The 22,873-nt window shown below is 53.9% G+C and overlaps 1 long non-coding RNA gene across 8 annotated transcripts in view; it reads right to left on the bottom strand.

Annotated features, from left to right (window-relative positions):
- Positions 1-22,873, bottom strand: part of LOC119953319 — a 148,452-nt gene that overhangs the window by 44,259 nt on the left and 81,320 nt on the right. The window lies entirely within an intron of this gene.

The following is a 22,873-nucleotide window of genomic DNA, read 5'->3' as shown; positions in this document are numbered from 1 at the left end:
CCTCTTGCGGTGGCTTGATGAGTGTTGTGTGCTGGGGTACAATGGCAGACTCCAAGGAGGGTTGTATCCGAGCTTCATACTTTGGGTGTAGGGTGAGGGGTCCTTCTGTGGGGGTAGAGGGGGCGCTGGATCCGGCGGGTGCCAGATCCTGGAGGGATACAGTGTCCTGATGGCCGTCAGGGAACTCGACGAATGCATACTGGGGGTTGGACTGGAGCAGGCGCACCTTCCCAACAAGGGATTCGGTTTTGTGTGCCCTGATGTGTTTCCTCAGGAGTACGGGGCCCGGTGTCCTCAGCCATGCCGGAAGTGAGACCCCCGTGGTAGTGCCCCTGGAAAAAATGAAGAGCCTCTCGTGAGGGGTCTGATTGGTCGCTGTGCACAAAAGGGACCTAATAGCGTGGAGCGCGTCTGTGAGGACTTCCTGCCACTGGGAGACTTGGAGCTTTCTAGACCGGAGGGTCAGTAGGACGGTCTTCCAGACCGTCGCATTCTCCCTCTCCACCTGCCCGTTCCCCTGGGGTTGTAGCTGGTAGTCCTGCTCGAGGCAATGCCCTTGTCGAGCAGGTACTGACGCAGCTTGTCGCTCATGAAGGACGAACCCCGGTCGCTGTGTACATAGCTGGGGAAACCAAACAGGGTGAAGATGCTGTGCAGGGACCTAATGACTGTGTGGGAGGTCATGTCGGGGCACAGGATAGCAAATGGGAAATGGGAGAACTCATCTACGACGTTTAGAAAGTAAACGTTCTTGTTAGTTGAGGGGAGTGGCCCTTTGAAATCAATCGCGAGGCGTTCAAAGGGCCTAAAAGCCTTGACACTTGACCAGGTGGGCCCTGTCTGGTCGATAGAAGTGCGGTTTGCACTCCGCACAGATCGGGCAGTCCCTGGTGACCGCTTTTACCTCCTCGTTGGAGAAAGGCAGGTTTTGGGCTCTGATGTAGTGGGCGAGCCGGGTGACCCCCGGGTGGCAGAGGTCATTGTGGATGACTTTCAATTGGTCAATCTGCGCACTGGCGCATGTCCCGCGGGATAGGGCATCCGGAGGCTCGTTGAGCTTCCCGGGTCGATACTTAATATTGTAATTGTAGGTGGAGAGTTCGATCCTCCACCTCAGAATTTTGTCGTTTTTAATTTTGCCCCTTTGCGAGTTGTCAAACATGAAGGCAACCGATCTTTGGTCAGTGATGAGGGTGAACCTCCTACCTGCGAGGTAGTGCATCCAGTAACGAATAGCCTCCACAATGGCTTGTGCTTCTTTCTCGACTGAGGAGTGTCGGAGTTCTGAAGTGGAGAGGGTACAGGAGAAAAATGCGACTGGTCTCCCTGCCTGATATAGTGTGGCTGCTAGAGCTACCTCTGAGGCGTCGCTCTCAAGCTGGAATGGAGTGGATTCATCCACCGCCCGCATGACCGCTTTGGCGATGTCCTCCTTGATGCAGTCGAAGGCCTGGCGTGCCTCAGCTGACAGGGGAAATCGTGTGGCCCTAAAAAGTGGGCCGGCTTTGTCCGCATATTGAGGGACCCACTGGGCGTAGTAGGAGAAGAAGCCCAAGCACCGTTCGAGGGCCTTGGGGCAATGGGGGAGGGGGAGTTCTAAGAGGGGGCGCATACGGTCCGGGTCTGGGCCCAGGACTCCGTTTTCCACGACATAGCCGAGGATGGCTAATCTGGTTGTGCAGAAAACGTATTTCTCCTTGTTATACGTGAGATTCAGTGTCTGTGCTGTCTGGAGAAAACGGTGGAGGTTGGCGTCGTGGTCCTGCTGATCGTAGCCGCAGATGGTGACGTTATCCAAGTACGGAAACGTTGCCTGCAGCCCGTTCTGGTCCACCATTCAGTCCATTGCTCGTTGGAACACCGAGACCCCATTAGTGACGCCGAAAGGGGCCTGGAGGAAATGGAAGAGGTGGCCATCAGCCTCGAATGCCGTTGTGTGGTGGTCCTCCGGGCGGATTGGGAGCTGGTGGTATGCAGACTTCAGATCCACCGTGGAAAAGAGCCGGTAATTGGCGATCTGGTTTATCATGTCTGCAATCCTGGAGAGGGGATACGCGTCAAGGAGTGTAAATCTATTTATGGTCTGACTATAGTCGACAACCATGCGGAATTTTTCCCCGGTCTTAACGACCACCACCTGAGCTCTCCAGGGACTATTGCTGGCCTCTATAACCCCCTCACTGAGAAGCCTTCGGACCTCTGTTCTGATAAATACCCTATCCTGCAGGCTGTACCGCTTGCTACGAGTGGCTATGGGTTTACAGTCCTTTGTGAGATTGGCGAAGAGAGGGGGGGGGGGGGGGGATTCGCAGCGTAGCGAGGCTGCAGATAGTGCGTGGAGGCAGAGGCCCGCCGAAGCTGAGGGTGAGGCTCTTAAGGTTACATTGAAAGTCTAGGCCTAATAAGACTGGCGCGCAGAGGTCGGGCAAAATGTAGAGTTGGAATTTTGAGTAGCTAGTGCCTCGGATTGTGAGTGTCGCGGCGGTGCGCCCCTGGATCTGGACCGAATGGGAGCCTGAATCAAGCGAGATAGTTTGCCGCATGGGGAAAACGGGGAACGAACAGCGTTTTACCAGGTCTGGATATATGAAGCTCTCAGTGCTCCCGGAGTCGAAGAGGCATGGCGTTTTGTACCCGTTGATTTCGACCTCTGCCATCGATATCCGCAGATGCTTCGGGCGTGATTGGTCCAGAGTGACTGCGCTGAGTTACGGGTAGTCGGCGGCTCGGTTAGCTGTGCTGGAGTGGCCCCGTGATGACTGCCCTCTGAGTTCGTAGTCGTACTCTTCCGATGAGTTGTCTGAGCGTGGAGATGCAGGTGGGGCCCGTGGATCGCACGTGGCGGGCGGCGAGGAAGATGGCGTCCAAGATGGCGGCCCCCATGAGTCGCACGTGGCCGGCCGAGTGGTGGAGGTTTGCCAAGATGGCTGCCCCCATGGATCGCACGTGGCGGGAGGGGGCGGAGTCGGGGCATAGGCCGCAGCGTTTCAGGCCCTGCGGGCCTGTGGGTGTGGGGAGCGATTACTTCGTGCCGCTGGGGAGTTGGAAGCTGGGGCCCCTTTTGCGAAGCGCACTCTTGCGTAGTGGCAGCTGCTGCAGGTCGCGTTGCGGGCCAGGCAGTGCAGCCGCGGGTGCTGGTTCTGGCCGCAGAAATGGCAGGCTGGAGCAGCATAGTGGCTGGCTGGAGCAGCATAGTGGCTGGCTGGGGCAGCATGGTGGCTGGGCGGCTGCGTTGCACAGGCCTGGGGGAGTCGCTGGTCGGGGGCCCATGATTGGGTCGCGGGGTCCGCTGGGAACGAGTAAAGGCTGCGGAAGGAGACCTCCATCGTAGTAGCAGCTTTCACAGTTCTTTTCCAGCAGTCGTTGGCGCACATAATTGGACTTGAGGCCCGCTACAAAAACATCGCGTACAGCAAGTTCTCTGTGTTCAGCCGCGGTAACCGATTGATAGTTCCCTTTAAAATTCGGCGAGTGATTCTGTAGGCCACTGGCGGCAAGTTGTGAACACATGGCGTGCGTAAACTTAGTTAATGGGCCTTACATATATCTTATCGAGTACCGCTAGCGCTGCAGTATATGAACCGGCCGAGTTTAGTTGCGTAGAGATTCTGTGGCTCACCCTCGCGTGCAGTAGACTTAACTTCTTTTCCTCTGTTGTTTCGGCTGTGCCAGGTAGGCCTTAAAGCATTGCAGCCAGTGGGAGAAGATTTCTTTTGCCTCTGCATCCTGTGGGTCGAGTTCCAGGCGTCCAGGCTTGAGGGCCGATTCCATGATCGATCTTGACTGTTCTTAAGTAGATTAAATTGATGGAACCATCAATTGACCTGACACGTACTTTCCGATATGAACAGTGGTTTTAATCTACTTACTACAGAGCCAGCCTGTTACCCGTTGATGAACTCTCGGTGAACTGCAGGCTGACTCTGGACAAGGGTATTTATGCAGCAGCACAAGGGGGAGGAGTCGTGGGCGGAGCCAAGGGTGGAGCCCCGTAGTGGTCGGATAACACTACTGCGCTTACAAAGATACAGTGTGAATTACCAAGTTACATTCACCATTCCCTTTTATTCAAATCCGTCTATGGCCTCACCGCTCCCTATCGCTGTAGCCTCCCTCAACCCCACAATCCTCCGATATATCTGAGCTCATCTAATTCTGGCCTTGTGTGTATTCCCTATTTCAAACACACAAAAGATGATGAAATCATTTACAGCTTGGACTTACGTAAACAATAAGGAGTTTGCCACAGCAAATTTTTCATTAACCGTTTGGTAGAAGAAGGTTTGGCAACCAATAAGCACTCTGTCCTCATGAAGTACAAATTGTTGTTCCCTTCACATTTGATAGTCTTGCCATTTGTCATGATGAGTCAGAGATGAAAAACTTTGACATGTCTTTTTTTCCCAATAATATTAAAATTTGAATAGCTCTACCATCTGTGGCCATGCTTTTATCTGGCGAAGCCTTTAGCCCTGGAATCCCCATGTCCCACCCCGTAAATTCTTCCCCACTTCCCTGTCTCTCTGCTCCTTTAAGGTGGTCCTTAAAACCAATTGCTCAGATTATGGTTCTGGTCACGTGCTCTAACAACTCAGTCGGTGTCTAATTCTGCCTGATTATGTTCCTGTAAAGTGCCTTGGGACATTTGACCATGTTACAGGTGCTGTATAAATGCAAGTTTGTAATGCAGCTATTGCTATAATTGGCCTCACCCTCTGAACCAGGGAACCGGGGGTGGCGGTGGGGGGGGGGGGGGGGGGGGGGGGGGGTGGAATCATTCTTAATGACTGTTTAGACAAAAACCCGTACGATTGTTTGGGTATACTAGTTTTCAGGATTGAATAGAAATCTCATAAAAGCAGTGACTATATTGTCAGAACAACAATATTGTAATCGATTGCGGTGGAAAAGGAAAGCAGGATTTGAATTGCACAGACTATTTTTTTCTGACGGATAGAACAGTAAAATAGGTTAATAGCATAATGATGAAGCCCGACTTTGTTTGGTTGTATGAAATATGTTTGCCAGCTGTCAGCTTGGCTCTTATCACTGAGTCAGAAGGTTGTGGATTCTTCACTTCAAGACTTGAACACAGCTCCCAAGCTGCCATTTCGGTGCTGTGCCCTGGTGTTGATTCAATGATATTATGTCCTTCGGATGAAATGCAAAACTAAAACCTCATCTGCCTGCTCTGGTGATTCAAGTGTAAGAAAGGCAGAAAGAAATTAATTTGTATCGCACCTTCCTCCCAGAGTGCTTCACAGCCAAGTCGTCTAAAGTGGGCAGTTGTCACTACTGTAATATAGGATATGCAGCGCCCACTTTATGCACATCATGCTCCTACAAACATGCAATGTGATAATAACATTGTCTGCCTTCATTTCAAATAGTGGTGCGGTTCTTCTAAGTCTTTGAGAAAACAGGCTCTTGGTTCAACATCAGAAGGTGACACCTCCTACAGTGCAGCACCCCCTCAGTACCACACTGAAATGTCAACCTAGATTTTGTGTTCAAGTCTCTTTGAGTGTTACTGAAATCCCTAACCTTCTGAGTCCGAGGTGAGAATGCTACTCATTTACGGCTAACATGAAAGAATGTTAAGGGTCGTGTTGGTACTGCTTGAAAAAGAGCCAGACTAACTTTGTTCCTTCAACTAACACCACCTAAAAAAAAAGGATAGATTAATATTTGTTCAAGCTGGCTGCTCTGTATCCCGACATATCATGGGGGAGTGGGTTGTGAAATAATTACTTGTTTGGAAAGCACTTTGGGGCGTTTCGAAGTGATGTGGCTAATGTGGTGCTGTATAAATTCAGGCCTTTTTTCACTTTTGTTTAAAACCCCTTTTTGGGTCATTTTCTCCTCCGCCTTTCTCATGAAAGATTTGAAAAGCCTCTGGCCGGAATTTTCCCTCCCGGGTCACAAGCACAGAGCGGTGTTATGGGCGAGGTGTTTTCAGAACCCCAAAATGTATCATCGAGTCCAATCAAAACCCCCCCTCCTTTAATGGATTGTTGCTTTTGAAGCACACGGCTTGTTCCCGAGGTGTGGTATTACAATTATGGACATGTGGTTTTTAAAGCAAAACAATATTTATTCCATGAACTCAATTTAACCTTTTAAAATAAACATTGGATCTCTTAACATTCCGAAAATAATACAACACTACCCAATCCTGCAAACAGTTCTTTTAAACATCCAAAAGACTTCAACCCTTCAAAAATAGGTTACATTCAATATATTTATAGTCTTTGGATTTGCAGAAATCACCAGACCAGCTCTTTTCCTTCCTGCAGCTCTCTCAAACACACAGACACTCCCAGCTTTCTCCTCAAAACTGAAACTAAAAACTTCAAAGTAGCTGAGCTAAAGCCCAGCTCCACCCACACTCTGACATCACTGCATTTCTTAAAGGTACATTGCTTAAACATCCATTTCTTAAAGGCACTCTCTCATGACAGCGGGGACAATCCCTGACCAGGCAAATCTAACCCTAACCCTAACACTGGAAGGTCAGACCTTTTGCGCTTGAGGGGGCAGGTGAAAATTAAGTCATGGTGGGTGACACCCGTCAAGTATGGAGGCTATTGGCTGGGAAGGAGGGCTGGGTGGAAGGCTTGCCTTGATGCACTGACATGGTAGTGGTTTTTTAAAAACACGATAAACCATTAAACATCCCTCCAGCCCTCATCTCTCACACTCCCTCTTCCCCCATTTACATCCCATGCCTCATCCATGCTAACATATGCCATCTCATGCCTGTCACCCACACCGCCATGGACCCTCACACTCTCCATGCCAACCTATGCCCTTATACCTATTCCTCCATGGCTCCTTATAGCCCCCATGCCAAACTATTGCTAACTGCGGTCACTTGCTGCCTTGCTCTACCGCCAAGCTACCATGCCAACTTACCTCGCACCTGCACCGGCAGATCTCAGGGTCTATGCTGAGATGAGATAAAACAAAGTTACAAAGTGACGATTGAAGAATTTTCTGTAAAAGATAATCTTTCATCTATTAAAAACCCATTCACTACATTTAACTTCCTTTCATACCTTATAAAAACAAGCATCGGTATTCATAGTCCCACTTCAAAGATTCTATAACCACAACCACTTGGAGCTGTCAAACAAACTGTGAACTGAGAAGCAGTCCACTGCGGTAAAAGAAGGTTGTGAAATCATTCATGAAGCAATAACCCAGCAATGGTTGCACCGATCCAGTAAGTATGTGCTTCAGCTTTATGTCAGCAGACAGAGTGAATGAGCAAACACTGGTTTTTATTTAAAAACTATACATTTTGTAATATTCAGAAGGGTAGGAATATGAAATATGTTTAGATCTTGACAGTTCCCTTTGACAGTCCCAAGTAACTTGACAGTCCCAATAAGTTCATGCACTTATTATGGGCATTCATGCCTGCTTTTAAGAATTCCAAAGGGTATCTTGGGCGGGATTCTCCTGCAACTGGCAGGATGGCCTGATGCCAGAGCCAAGAGCAGCGTGAACAAGTCGGGCGTCGGGTGGACGGGAAAGTGCGGAATCCTCCGCACTTCCAGGGGCTAGGCCGGCTGCGGAGGGGTTGGCGCTTCGCCAGATGACGGCGAAGGGCCGGGGCGAATTGGCACATCTGGTGTGGTTCTACGCAGGCGCAGGCGCAGACCGGCCGGCTTGTTCCTGTGCATGCGCAGGGGGGGTTCTTCTCCGCACCGGCCATGGCGGAGCCCTACAGAGGCCGGCGCAGAATGATAGAGTGCCCCCACGGCACAGGCCCGGCCATGGACCAGGCCGCCCCCCCCCGGGGGCCGGATCCCCTTCGTGGCCCCCCCCCCCAAGGACTCACCTAGCCGGCCTACAAGTGATGGACCATGTCCATTTCACGCCGGCGGGTCTGGGCAGGAAACGACGGCCGCTCGGCCCATCGGGGCCCGGAGAATCACCAGGGAGGCCGCTGCCAACAGCCCCCGACCAGCACGGCGTAAACCTCGCCCCCGCCCAAAAACCTGCCCCGGAGAATACAGCAGCCGGCGCCGGAGCGGCGGGGCAGGATTCCCGCTGCCCTCTGGGGTTTCTCGACCCGGCGAGGGGTCGGAAAATCCCGCCCCTTACCTCTCCGAAAGAGCAGCTTATCTCACCTAAGGCAGCTAGGGCGGGATTCGCCGGGGGAGGGGGGGGGCGGCGTGAATCCTGCCCCACTGACCTGACGCCGGCTGCCGAATTCTCCGGCGCCGGTTGTTTGCCTGGGTCGGGAATTGGGTTGCGCCGGTCTGGGGCCATTGGCAGCGCCCCCCCCCCCCCCCCCCCCCGGTGATTCTGAGCTCCGCGATGGGCCGTGTGGCCTCCCGCTTTCAGCCTTCCCGTCGGCTAAATTACACAAGGTTTGTACCGGCGGGACCTGGCTCTGCAGGAGGCCTATGGTGTCCTTGGGGGGGCGCAGAGGGTTCTGGCCCCAGGGTGGCCTGGCCCGCGATCAGGGCCCACCGATCTGCGGGTGGACCTGTACCATGGGGCACTCTTTCCCTCCACGCCAGCCACTGTAATGTTCCACCATGGCCGACGCGGAGGAAACACCCTGCGCATGCGCAGGAATAACGGCAGCGGTTCTGGAAAAACGCTGGCGCTCCTGTGCATGCGCCAACTTGTGCCGGTTGGCGGAGGCCGTTCGGCGCCGCGCTAATCACTCCAGATCCAGACCCAGCCCCCGAAGGTGCGGAGGATTCCACCCCTTCTGGGCGGCCCGACGCCGGAGTGGTTCACGACATTCTTTCCTGCCGGATAGTGGTATCCCGCCCCTAATCTCTCCAAATGGAGATCTGGGGCGGGATTCTCTGACCCCCCACTGGGTCGGAGACTCCCCGGGGGGCGGCGTGACAGTGACACACAGAGGACGTTGATTCAGGACAGTGACACACAGAGGACGTTGATCCAGGACAGTGACACACAGAGGACAGCGACCCAGGACAGTGACACATAGAGGACGGTGACCCAGGACAGTGACACACAGACGACGGCGACCCAGGACAGTGACACACAGAGGACAGCGACCCAGGACAGTGACACACAGAGGACGTTGATCCAGGACAGTGACACACAGAGGACGGTGACCCAGGACAGTGGCACACAGAGGACGTTGATCCAGGACAGTGACACACAGAGGACGTTGATCCAGGACAGTGACACACAGAGGACAGCGACCCAGGACAGTGACACACAGAGGACGGCGACCCAGGACAGTGACACACAGAGGACAGCGACCCAGGACAGTGACACACAGAGGACGGTGACCCAGGACAGTGACACACAGAGGACGGTGACCCAGGACAGTGACACTCAGAGGACGTTGATCCAGGACAGTGACACACAGAGGATAGCGACCCAGGACAGTGACACACAGAGGACGGTGACCCAGGACAGTAACACACAGAGGACAGCGACCCAGGACAGTGACACACAGCAGACGGTGTCCCAGGACAATGAAACACAGAGGACAGTGACCCAGGACAGTGACACACAGAGGACGGTGACCCAGGACAGTGACGCACAGAGGAAAGCGACCCAGGACAGTGACACACAGAGGACGGTGACCCAGGACAGTGACACACAGAGGACGGCGACCCAGCACAGTGACACAGAGGACGGTGAGCCAGGACAGTGACACACAGAGGACGGTGACCCAGGACAGTGACACACAGAGGACAGCGACCCAGGACAGTGACACACAGCAGACGGTGACCCAGGACAGTGACACACAGCAGACGGTGACCCAGGACAGTGACACACAGAGGGCGGTGACCCAGGACAGTGACACACAGCAGACGGTGTCCCAGGACAGTGAAACACGGAGGATGGTGACCCAGGACAGTGACACACAGAGGACGGTGACCCAGGACAGTGACACACAGAGAACGGCGACCCAGGACAGTGAAACAAAGAGGATGGTGACCCAGGACAGTGACACACAGCAGACGGTGTCCCAGGACAGTGACACACAGAGGACGGAGACCCAGGACAGTGAAACATAGAGGACAGAGACCCAGGACAGTGACACACAGAGGACAGAGACCCAGGACAGTGACACACAGAGGACGGTGACCCAGGACAGTGACACACAGAGGACGGTGACCCAGGACAGTGACACACAGAGGACAGTGACCCAGGACAGTGACACACAGAGGACGGTGACCCAGGACAGTGACACACAGAGGACGGTGACCCAGGACAGTGACACACAGAGGACAGTGACCCAGGACAGTGACACACAGAGAACGGCGACCCAGGACAGTGAAACAAAGAGGACGGTGACCCAGGACAGTGACACACAGAGAACGGTGACCCAGGACAGTGAAACAAAGAGGACGGTGACCCAGGACAGTGACACACAGAGGACAGCGACCCAGGACAGTGACACACAGAGGACGGGGACCCAGGACAGTGACACACAGAGGACGGTGACCCAGGATAGTGACACACAGCAGACGGTGACCCAGGGCAGTGACACACAGAGGACGGAGACCCAGGAAAGTGACACACAGAGGACGGGGACCCAGGACAGTGACGCACAGAGGACAGTGACCCAGGACAGTGACACATAGAGTACGGGGACCCAGGACAGTGACACACAGAGGATGGTGACCCAGGATAGTGACGCACAGAGGACGGTGACCCAGGACAGTGACGCACAGAGGACGGTGACCCAGGACAGTGACACACAGAGGACGGTGACCCAGGACAGTGACACACAGAGGACGGTGACCCAGGATAGTGACACACAGCAGACGGTGACCCAGGACAGTGACACACAGAGGACAGAGACCCAGGACAGTGACACACAGAGGACAGAGACCCAGGACAGTGACACACAGAGGACAGCGACCCAGGACAGTGACACACAGAGGACAGCGACCCAGGACAGTGGCACACAGAGGACGGTGACCCAGGACAGTGACACACAGAGGACGGAGACCCGGGACAGTGACACACAGAGGGCGGTGACCCAGGACAGTGACACACAGAGGGCGGTGACCCAGGACACTGACACACAGAGGACAGCGACCCAGGACAGTGACACACAGAGGACAGCGACCCAGGACAGTGACACACAGAGGATGTCGACCCAGGACAGTGACAGAGGACAGCGACCCAGGACAGTGACACACAGCAGACGGTGACCCAGGACAGTGACACACAGAGGGCGGTGACCCAGGACAGTGACACTCAGAGGGCGGTGACCCAGGACAGTGACACACAGCAGACGGTGACCCAGGACAGTGACACACAGAGGACGGTGACCCAGGACAGTGACACACAGAGGACGGTGATCCAGGACAGTGACACACAGAGGACAGCGACCCAGGACAGTGACACACAGAGGACGGTGACCCAGGACAGTGACACACAGAGGACAGCGACCCAGGACAGTGACACACAGAGGACAGTGACCCAGGACAGTGACACACAGAGGACGGTGACCCAGGACAGTGACACACAGAGGACGGAGACCCAGGACAGTGACACACAGAGGACGGAGACCCAGGACAGTGACACACAGAGGATGTCGACCCAGGACAGTGACACCCAGAGGATGTCGACCCAGGACAGTGACAGAGGACAGCGACCCAGGACAGTGACATACAGCAGACGGTGACCCAGGACAGTGACACACAGAGGACGGAGACCCAGGACAGTGACACACAGAGGATGTCGACCCAGGACAGTGACACACAGCAGACGGTGACCCAGAACAGTGACACACAGAGGACGGAGACCCAGGACAGTGACACACAGAGGATGTCGACCCAGGACAGTGACACACAGAGGATGTCGACCCAGGACAGTGACAGAGGACAGTGACCCAGGACAGTGACACACAGCAGACGGTGACCCAGGACAGTGACACACAGCAGACGGTGACCCAGGACAGTGACACACAGAGGATGGTGACCCAGGACAGTGACAGACAGAGGACGGCGACCCAGGACAGTGACACACAGAGGACAGCGTCCCAGGACAGTGACACACAGAGGACGGAGACCCAGGACAGTGACACACAGAGGACGGTGACCCAGGACAGTGACACACAGAGGATGTCGACCCAGGACAGTGACAGAGGATGGTGACCCAGGACAGTGACACACAGAGGACAGAGACCCAGGACAGTGACACACAGAGGACGGTGACCCAGGACAGTGACACACAGAGGACGGTGACCCAGGATAGTGACACACAGAGGACGGTGACCCAGGACAGTGACACACAGAGGACGGTGACCCAGGACAGTGACACACAGAGGACAGAGACCCAGGACAGTGACACACAGAGGACGGAGACCCAGGACAGTGACACACAGAGGACAGCGACCCAGGACAGTGACACACAGAGGACGGAGACCCAGGACAGTGACACACAGAGGATGGTGACCCAGGACAGTGACAGACAGAGGACAACGACCCAGGACAGTGACACACAGGGGACGGTGACCCAGGGCAGAGACACACAGAGGACAGGACCCCAGTTGACGGACAGACCAGACAGTGTCTGTCAGACGGTGGCAAGACAAGAATCATCGGGCCAAGGCTTGACGCAGGCGACCCCTGACTTTGGCTCCGATGCGGACCTGGATTTCGAGTCACTGCTGTCTCTCACACCCTCCACCATCGCAGAGACAGTCACCTTGGTTGGGCACTTTAGTGATGAGTCTTCTGGAACACTCACTGGTGTGCACCACACAGCCGTACCGGTACAGCATGTGGAGGTGGGAGCAGCCGAGGGGCCAGACGGTCGGAGGGCAGACTGGCCTCAGCAACCAGCTGCCGCCCAGACGGTTCCAGGGTTCCTGGACTTTCCAGACCCACCCATTGACCCGATGCAGTTAGATACCCAGGGACGAGACAATGTGATGATGGCGGGCTTCCAGCAGCTGCAGACGCAGGAGGAGGAGTCCATCTGCATCCAGGAGCAGGGAATGGTGCCGGTAATGGCTGCCACCAAGGCCGACACTGCACGGGTGGCGTCTGCGGTGGAGGCAATGGGGCCAACGGTTGTGGCCATGGGTCAGTTTCTGAAAGGCGTGGGGCTTCATGTGCATGCATCATCCGTGGCCCAGGAAAGGGCCGCCCTCTCACAGGCAGCCATGTGCCAGAGCCAGCTGGACATTGCAGCCGCGCTCCGCAGTCTGGCCGAGTCTCAGCAGGCCACCGCTGAGAGCATCGGCGGCATCGCCCAGGTGATAGCCCAGTCTCAGCTTGGCACCGCTGAGAGCATCGGCAGCATTGCCCAGGTGATAGCCCAGTCTCAGCAGGCCACCGCTGAGAACATCGGCAGCATTGCCCAGGTGATAGCCCAGTCTCAGCAGGCCACCGCTGAGAACATCGGCGGCATTGCCCAGGTGATGGCCCAGTCTCAGCAGGCCACCGCTGAGAGCATCTGCAGCATTGGCCAGATGCTGGATGGCGTTGCACAAGCCCAGAGGGAGGTGACGCAGTCCCAGACAAGGATAGCCCACTCCCTGGGCTCCATCGCAGCTGACATAAGGACCCTGGTCGATATCCCAGCTGGTCTCCAGGACTGGCATCGCCAAGTGTCAGCGGTGCCTCGGGGCTTGTCTCCGCTCGCACCCCCTTCCCATGAGGTCAGGAAGTTAGACACCTAGTAAGTTGGCACGGGTGCCGGGCACAGTTTAGTTGTAGGGGCTAGGGCACATGTATGTAACCTTTCTAATTAAACTCACTGTTACACCTTTGCAAGCTGCCTCTGTGCTATGTTCGATGCCTGTGGGGACGGTTGGGGGACTGAGTGCCACTGTGGTTGAGGGGTGATGGAACTTTGAGCCCAGGAGGGTGTAATCCCCCCCCCCCCCCCACACCAGACGTCCACTGCACCCCGCCTCCACTGATTCAACATGGCCATGTGTTGGAGTGCACATCACTCATACAGGGACCACCCAGATGGAGGGTCTAGTTGTGGCCATGAGTCAGACATTGGCTAATGATTTGGAGCTCATAGCTCATCGCAGAGCAGTTTGTCATCATCCTCCATGGCATCGAGCATACCCACTTCCACAAGCAATCGTGTGAACCCAGAATGTTGAGCCACAGGTGGATGTGTAGTGGAGGGATGTTTTGCAGTGGTCGTGTGGGAGCTAAGGGTGGTGGGTGGTGTGGGAGGTGCGTCTCATGGGTGTTGTGGGCGATAGGGGTGCGAGGTGGTGAGGTGGTGCGGTACAGTGGTGCCAGTGCCCCTGTTCAGCGAGCCCCTACCCCCTAATTGGTGAAACGTGCGGCAATCAATGCCTTGCATGCTCGCTGGCACCGTGCAGCCTCGCGTCCGTATCCAGCCCCCAGCATCGATTGCTCCCCCCCTCCCCCCCATCCTCCTCATCTGGAGAGGCGGCCCCTTCCTCGGGCTCGCCCTCTGCCTCCTCCTCGTCTTCCCTCTGCTATGCTATATTGTGGATGACGCAGCAGACCACAATGATGCAGCCGACCTTCTTTGACTGGTACGGAGGGCCCCCTCCAGAGCAGTCCAGGCACCTGAAGTGCATCTTCAGCAGCCGAAGCACCTCTCGACCACACCCCTGGTTGCTGCATGGGCCTCATTGTAGCGGTTTCCGCGTCGGTCTGTGGCCTCCGTAATGGCGTCATGAGCCACGACATTAACGGGTAACCCTTGTCGCCCAGCAACCAGCCCCTCAACCGGGAAGGGCATTCCTCGAACATGGTAGGGATGAACGATTGCGCCAGGATAAACGCGTCATGTACACTGCTCGGGTACCAGGCGCAGACCGTGCAGGATCTTCATCTAGTGGTCACAGACCACCTGAATGTTCATGCAGTGGGTCCCCTTCCTGTTCATGAACATGTCCCTGTTCTCCGCTGGTGGCCGCATGGCGATGTGCATCCCATCTACCACACCCTGTACCATGGGGATCCTGGCCACGGCAGCGAATCCCGCTGCCCGGGCATCCAGGTGGGCGCTGTCCACAGGGAACTGGATGTACCGGTCCATGATGTCATACAGGGCATCAGTCACTGCACGATGCACTCGGCGACTGGAACAACCCCATGGCATAGATGTTCAGGGCCACTGTCACCTTGACAGAAGAGCATGTCCTCCCCCAGTGCCATGCGGTGCCAGGTGTGCCATCAGGTGGCAGATGTGGGCGACCGTTTCCCGGTTAATCTGGAGTCGCCTCCTGCACGCCCTCTCCGGCAGGTCCTCGAAGGACATGCAGCGCCGGTAAACACGAGGCCTCATCGGGTGCCTCCAGCACCTTGGAACCACCACTCCTCCTCCTCATCCACATCGGTATCCTCATCCAGTGCCTCGTCCTTATTGTTAGTCGTCCTCCTCCTCCTGCGCACGTCGGACGGTGGCCCTGCAGCCTGAGCGGGTGCCACCTGGCCCTCTGCAGCTTGTCCCTCTGCTGCAGCCTGACCCTCTGCTGCAGCCTGTCCCTCTGCTGCAGCCTGTCCCTCTGCTGCAGCCTGACCCTCTGCTGCAGCCCGACCCTCTGCTGCAGCCCGTCCCTCTGCTGCAGCCCGTCCCTCTGCTGCAGCCCGTCCCTCTGCTGCAGCCTATCCCTCTGCTGCAGCCTATCCCTCTGCTGCAGCCTGTCCCTCTGCTGCAGCCCCTCCCTCTGCTGTGGCCGCCGCTGCCGCAGCCTCTCTGAGCCGCCTGCACCGACGCTGCTACAGGGCTGCATGCAGGGCAGCGGCCCCCGCCACGGCGGCCAACATCGCTGGCTGGTGCCCAAACATTGTGATCTGCAGGGGGTGGGGGGTATACAACATATTTAATGATGGCGCAAGGCTCCCTCTACAGCCAGGTGCCATGCGCTACATGTCTGCCCCGGTTGGCTGATTGCGCCACAGCCACGCATGCACTCAGGCCCCTACCCATACCCTCAGTGCTCCGACCACTATTGCCCATCCCTCCTGCTCACGCCCCCGTTGGATGGCACTGGCCTAATGGGGGGCTGCCATGAGTGCAGCCCTGGAACTACCCGCCGGTGGTTCCGTCAGCTGGTAAGGCTGCCCCCGGGGGGTCCAGCACCCATACGCACGTCCGGCAGGCTTGCGCTCAGCCAGCGCTCGGGGTAATGGCGTCCATGTCTTTGGCGTCACCCTGCCATGGCGGGTCATTCCAGGCTGGCGGCCCTGTCGTCACCACGTCCCCCACCCCCCCCGGAACATGGAGGCCCCCCTCCTCGCTCCCAGCCATGGCCGTGCCCGTCCCGCCAGACGTAGGTCCACGGACACGCCGGCCCCTCACCGCCTGCTCCTGCATCATCAACCAGCATGACGGGCTGATGATTTTTATTAAGAGGTTAGAATGGCGCCGGCATGACCCCACGTCACCCCATCGGGACTTCGGCCCATCCAGGCCCTAAAATCCCCTTGAGCCTGGACAATCGATGAACGGACCCCCTCAGGTGATTTTCCGTGCAGCGTGGCACCAGTCACGCCATTTTCGCTGGTTGTCAGAATCGCGAAACGTTGTCAGGCGATGGCGATAAACCGTCGCGATTTCCCATTCTCCAGACCAGCTCGACCTGAGAGAATCCCGCCCTTAGTTCTTGCAAGTGCTTATCTATCTCCCGCTGGCAAATAGTTCTGAGAGGCTAATTTGTGGACATTGGCGGTGTTGACATGGTGTCAGGCCAAGGTTAAGATGTCTGTCATCCTATTTAATGCACCAGACATGTGGGTATTCAGAGCCTGCAGGCTCATTTGATTGTCGTGGTTCACATTCTGTGGTGGATACCAACTCACTAAAAGACAAATGCATTGTGGGAGATTTTGGTATAGTTGTAATGTCACTGAACTAGAAATCCTGAGGCCCAGGCTGGTGCTCTGGGTACATGCGTTCTAGTCCCACCATGGCAGTGTGTGGAATTTGAATTCAATAAATCTGGAATTGAAAGCTGGTCTCAGTAATGGTAAGCATGAAACTTTTGTCAATTGCCATGAAGAGTCTTCTGGTTCATTAATGTCTTTTAGCGAAGGAAATCTGCCATCCTTACCTGATATGGTCTGCATATGACTCCAGATCAATAGCAATGTGATTGACTCCTAACTGGCCTCTGAAATGTTAAGGGGAAGTAGTGGTGGACATCAAATGTAGGCTTTGCCACTGACACCTACATACCCTGAGAGAAAATATATTGCAATGTCCTTCAAAATTAACCCACTCAAGCTTGAGGTAGATTTCCCCATATCTGGACAGCCTATCTGTACATCACAGAATTTCTGCTGCTCCTTCGGAACAACATAGGACTAGCCCATCAAGCCTGTTCCACCATTCAACATGATCATAGCTGATCGGACGTCCTTAATAATCGTGCTTTTCACCTATGCCTCCCCCAAACCCCGATGCTGCATTTGGCATTTGTTTCACAACTAATCAGAATGTGGAGAGGGCTGAACCCTCTCACACAGAGTCCCCACAGCTCTTCCTGCTGTCTCTGCCTGCTCCTGCATACCTGTTTCAGTCACCAGGAGAAGGCTTAGCTTCTGTCTGTCTAACTGGTACCACCAAAATGCGAGTATCTGTGTTTGGCACATGGCAAGCACATGGTAAGCAAGAAACCTGTGTTAATGCTCCCTCAGAGTGAATGAACGCTTCGGGAGGTCCACCACCTGGTACCACACACTCGGTACCTCTGGTGGAGAGAGCAGATAATAATTGGGGCCAGGTAAGCATGCTGCAACTTCACATTATGATATCGAAATTAGGTCATTTAATATCACGCCCACAGCTCCCTGAAAGTTTCTATTGAAAGGAAGGCGAGAATCTTTACGGCAATTCATTAGGGTCAGTTTAACACAATCAATATGGAGGTCAATAAATACTCAGTTCTCGCAAGTGCTCAGTCGCCCACTGGAAAATGATTTGTTAAAACTATCAGTTCTGAGAGGCTCTCTGTTGAAACCAAGTCAACAACACTAGTGTTGTGTGACATTTGGGTCACTAAAATTTAATTGTATCACCAGATAGCTCTCTGGGTGGAATGGTCATAGATGCTCAAACACCACTAAAATTCAGTACTTCCTCCTCTGCATAGAACATAGAACAGTACAGCACAGAACAGGCCCTCCGGCCCTCGATGTTGTGCCGAGCTATGATCACCCTACTCAACCCACGTATCCACCCTATACCCGTAACCCAATAACCCCCCCCCCCCCCCCCCCCCCCCCCCCCGCCCCCCGCCCTTAACCTTACTTTTTAGGACACTATGGGCAATTTAGCATGGCCAATCCACCTAACCCACACATCTTTGGACTGTGGGAGGAAACCGGAGCACCCGGAGGAAACCCACGCACACACGGGGAGGATGTGCAGACTCCGCACAGACAGTGACCCAGCCGGGAATCGAACCTGGGACCCTAGAGCTGTGAAGCATTTATGCTAACCACCATGCTACCGTGCTGCCCACGATCAGTTAAACCAGATCAGTTGAGAGATCTGTGCAGGACCAACTCAGTCTCTCTCTCTCTCTCTCTCCCTCCCATTCCCTACTGTATTTAGTCTAATCTCCTTCATTAAAGGAAAAGGCCAGCCGGACGAGTGACTGATGTCCTGCGTTCACCAGCTGGGTGCAGTACAGTTGGTGAAGGCAGCTCTCGGTGTTCGACATCAAAATGCATAAGGGTGAGTGGCAGTGGATGTGGATATGGGAATGTGCAGGGGAAGAGGAGGAGTGCATACACGAGGTAAGTGGGTGCGAGGAGTGATGTGATGGAGTAGGCTTGTCAAGGCAGAGTGACGGGGAGTGATAACAGGTAGAGATGAATATGCAAAACACCTTTCCTGATCTGGTGGTGTCAGTAAAGCGTTGCCTGTACTAAACCCAGCAGCGTGCCACAATGCACCTACCACTGACCGTCTGGGCCACCTGTATGTGTCAGCAATAGGTTTCTTTCTCCCATCTCTGAGGAAGAGTATCTCTCTCCAACTGCTCATTGCTTGCAGCAGTACAACAAACGAGGAATGGTTGAATCACGACCAGTTCTCTGCCTGTCCTGAACCCATCCAAATGCAGCTCTTTCACTTATCTCCAACTCCCAATTCTTCTGAATTCCATTCTTAGATTGGTTCATTAAATGCTTCAGTGGATGTGACATGCTGCCGGCTCTACATCACACCCAAGGCCACACACCGGATGTCAAATCCAGAAGTAAAATTATAATGATGCCTCCCTCATCGAATTTGTGCATTTTGATGAGCCGTGACTTGCAGGCTTCTCATCAAATAACCCCCACCTCATTGTTCAGAATACAACTTGGAGTCACTATTGGGCCTGGACTGGGAGAACATAATATTTTTTATTTTTTTTTAATTTAGATTACCCAATTATTTTTTCTATTAAGGGGCAATTTAGCGTGGCCAATCCACCTACTCTGCACATTTTTGGGTTGTGGGCCGAAACCCACGCAGACACGGGGAGAACATGCAAACTCCACACGGACAGTGACCCAGAGCCGGGATCGAACCTGGGACCTCAGTGCCGTGAGGCGGTTGTGCTAACCACTAGGCCACCGTGCTGCCCGGGAGAACATAATATAAGCTAAAAAAAACTTCTCAAAGAAAAAACCTAACAGTTACAGAGCACCAATCACACCCTTGGGATATCATAATTAAATTGTCAATTCACCCATTGTGAAAACCAGCGACAGGATTGCCTCTTGTTTTAGGAAACCAACCTGACCCTCAACAGTTCCTTTAGTGGGCGTCTGATCCACTAAATCTTGCACTTGGGTGACAAAGTTTACCGCCAATCCCAGCATCACCAGCAATGCAGCACTCCCTCAGTGCACATCCTGCAGAAGGTCTTGAACCAGCTCTCGCTGACTCAGAGGCAAGAATGTTCCCATAAAGCAAAAGTAACACTTGAAGTAACACTGAGCTTGGGTTTTGAAAGCCTGGAGGAAATAATTACAACTGCCTAAAATCCATTATGTATTTCTGTGTCGCTCATGTTACAGTGCCTCCCTTGCATTATGGAACTTAATTAAATATTGTTTCTTTCTCACTAACAAGGATTAATTTAATGAAATTAGAGCAATTATGCCTTGAAGTCTTGAAGTGGCACACACCCACTCCTTAATGTGAGAATAATACACTGTGCATTACGTGGTAAAATGTTCTGTTTCCATAGAAGCCACTCACCATCTTGATTTTGCAAATACATTTGCCGCTCTTCCACTGTTGCTGGGTCAAAATCCAGGAACTCCCAACCGAACAGCGCTGTGGGTGTACCTGTACCACATGGAGTGCAGAGGTTCAAAAAGGCAGCCCACCTTCTCAAGGGCAACGAGGGATGGGCAATAAATGCTGGGGGCGATTCTCCGAGCCCCGCACCCAGAAGAGATAAGTTGGGTGAAGTCCGACGCTCAATATAGGCATATTGAGTGGGGGGGTCAAAAGATCGAGCCTGCCTTTAAAAATCACTCCCCGATCCGCAAGTACTCTTCCTGCACTGGTGAGCTGAGCTCCAGGCTTCATGTAGACACTGAGCCACATGAGGAGATATTAAGTCCGATGACCAAAAACCTGGTCAAAGCGGTTAAGTATGAAGAAGTGTGTTAAAGGATGAAATCAAGCCGGAGTCATCAGCATCTTACAGCCTTCATTTTCTATTGAAATCCAATATTTACCTGTACTTTTGCTCTGACGTTCGCGCTAGTTTAACAACTGGAACTCTGATGCTTAATGGTGACCAGTGTCTGGATATGATTTGTGCATATCTCAGGTCTGACAGAAAATGTTTTGGAAGATCTTTGTCACAATTGTGACACCGCTAAACTGGCCTCTAATTTGTTAAGAGTGAGAAATTATTACAAAACAACATGGACTTTGTCACAATATACATCTATGTATATAATGGAGTGCAGACAGGCAGTGATTGACACACAGGATAACCAGTAAGCACACAGAACAGAGAAGCCAATCACCAGACAGGACACAACCACTATAAAGCCAGAGGGCAACAGTTTTCCCGTTCTCTCCGGATCCAGCCTCTGAGAGAGTCAGAGCTCGTGACCATAGCCAATGCAAACACCATATGGTAGTTAGTAAGTCTGGTTTGGCTAGCATCAAGGCCGGGATTCTCCCCTACCCGGCGGGGCGTGGGGTCCCGGCGTAGCGGACTGGCGTCAACCACTCTGGCGTCGGGCCTCCCCAAAGGTGCGGTATTCTCTGCACCTTTGGGGGCTAGGCCCGCGCCGGAGTGGTTGGCGCCATGCCGACCTGCACCAAAACTGGCGCCAACGGTCGACAGCCGGCGTCGGGGCTGGCTGAAAGGCCTTCGCCGGTTCGCACATGCGCCGGTGCGTCAGCTGCCGCTGACGTCACCACCGGCGCATGCGCGGTAGGGGGGTTCTCTTCTGCCTCCGCCATGGTAGAGGCCGTGGCGGCGGCAGAAGAAAATTAGTGCCCCCATGGCACTGGCCCGCCCGACCGCAGGCCTGACCACCGTGGGGGCACCCCCGGGGTCCAATCGCCCCGCACCGCCCCCAGGACGCCGGGGCCCCGCTCGCGCCGCTAATTCCGCCGCCACCAGTAGGGGCTGTTTAGCTCACAGGGCTAAATCGCTGGCTTTTAAAGCAGACCAAGGCAAGCCAGCAGCACGGTTCGATTCCCGTAACAGCCTCCCCGAACAGGCGCCGGAATGTGGCGACTAGGGGCTTTTCACAGTAACTTCATTGAAGCCTACTCGTGACAATAAGCGATTTTCATTTCATTTTTTTTCAGGTGGTTGAAACCACGGCGGCAGGATTGGCCTCTCAGCGGTGGGACTTCGGCCCTTTGCGGGCCGGAGAATCGCCGCAGGGGGCTCGCCGATCGGCGCGGCGCGATTCCCGCCCCTGCCAATTCCCGGGTGGCGGAGAATTCCGGCCACGGTGGGGGCGGGATTTTCACCGGCCCCGGGCGATTCTCCAACCCTGCGGGGGGTCGGAGAATTTCACCCAGGTCTCCAGTTAAGTCAGCATAGTGTCAACCTACAGTTGAACATGTAAAATAGTTAGATTTAAATAAAATCGTGTTGCATCTCATCAAGTGTTGGAAGTCTGTCTCGCTACACTGCATCAAACGCAGTCCACATAGACCCGGCCTGCCCAACACATCAGACTTTCCCATGGGGATTGCTCTGTCTGTTTCTACACATGCACCTGCAGTACCTGACCAGTGATGGTCAAGGTGATCTTGCCTTCCGATTAAGTCATTGATGGGTAACGTTGGTTCGCATGTAAAACAGGCGGCCAGACCATAGACCAATGTTATTAAACTTCAGCAAGCCAGTGAGGAAACTAGTTGGAAAATTAATAGCAATTACAAGGGTTGTCTTAGGTTGCATCAGAACCATTTGCTCTCAGTATGGAGGAACAGTGGTAATTGATGTGCCCGTGAAGGCGGCCGCATACAATCAAGCACCCCAGCCCTGGACAGAACCATCAAGAGAGAATATATTACCATACTAATAATATAAAAACAAATTGCATTCAAGACTGATAACCATCATCAGCATCTTACAGCCTTCACTTTCTGTCGAAATCCAATGTTTACCTGTACTTTTGCTCTGATGTTCACGCTAGGTTAGTTTCTCACTTCTCCAAACCATTAATAAGCCTGCACAGCTCGTGAAACAATTGAATATTGATGGAATATTCAAACAGTCATTACATGAGTAATATTAGCGGTAATTTATATTGTAAATGAACCCCCTACTCAAATTATCCAAGCCATTGCTTTATAAATTATATATCACTTAAATCCCTGGATTAGAAAGATTCCATTATTATTTATTAGCTGCAACATTCATTTTTTATAAGAATAGTCTTTTAATTTCTCAACAAAGCCATAGTTTGGGCTA

This window comes from Scyliorhinus canicula, chromosome 18 (assembly GCF_902713615.1).
Source record: "Scyliorhinus canicula chromosome 18, sScyCan1.1, whole genome shotgun sequence".
Lineage (NCBI taxonomy): Eukaryota > Metazoa > Chordata > Chondrichthyes > Carcharhiniformes > Scyliorhinidae > Scyliorhinus > Scyliorhinus canicula.
This window is presented reverse-complemented; position numbering and strand designations above follow the sequence as displayed.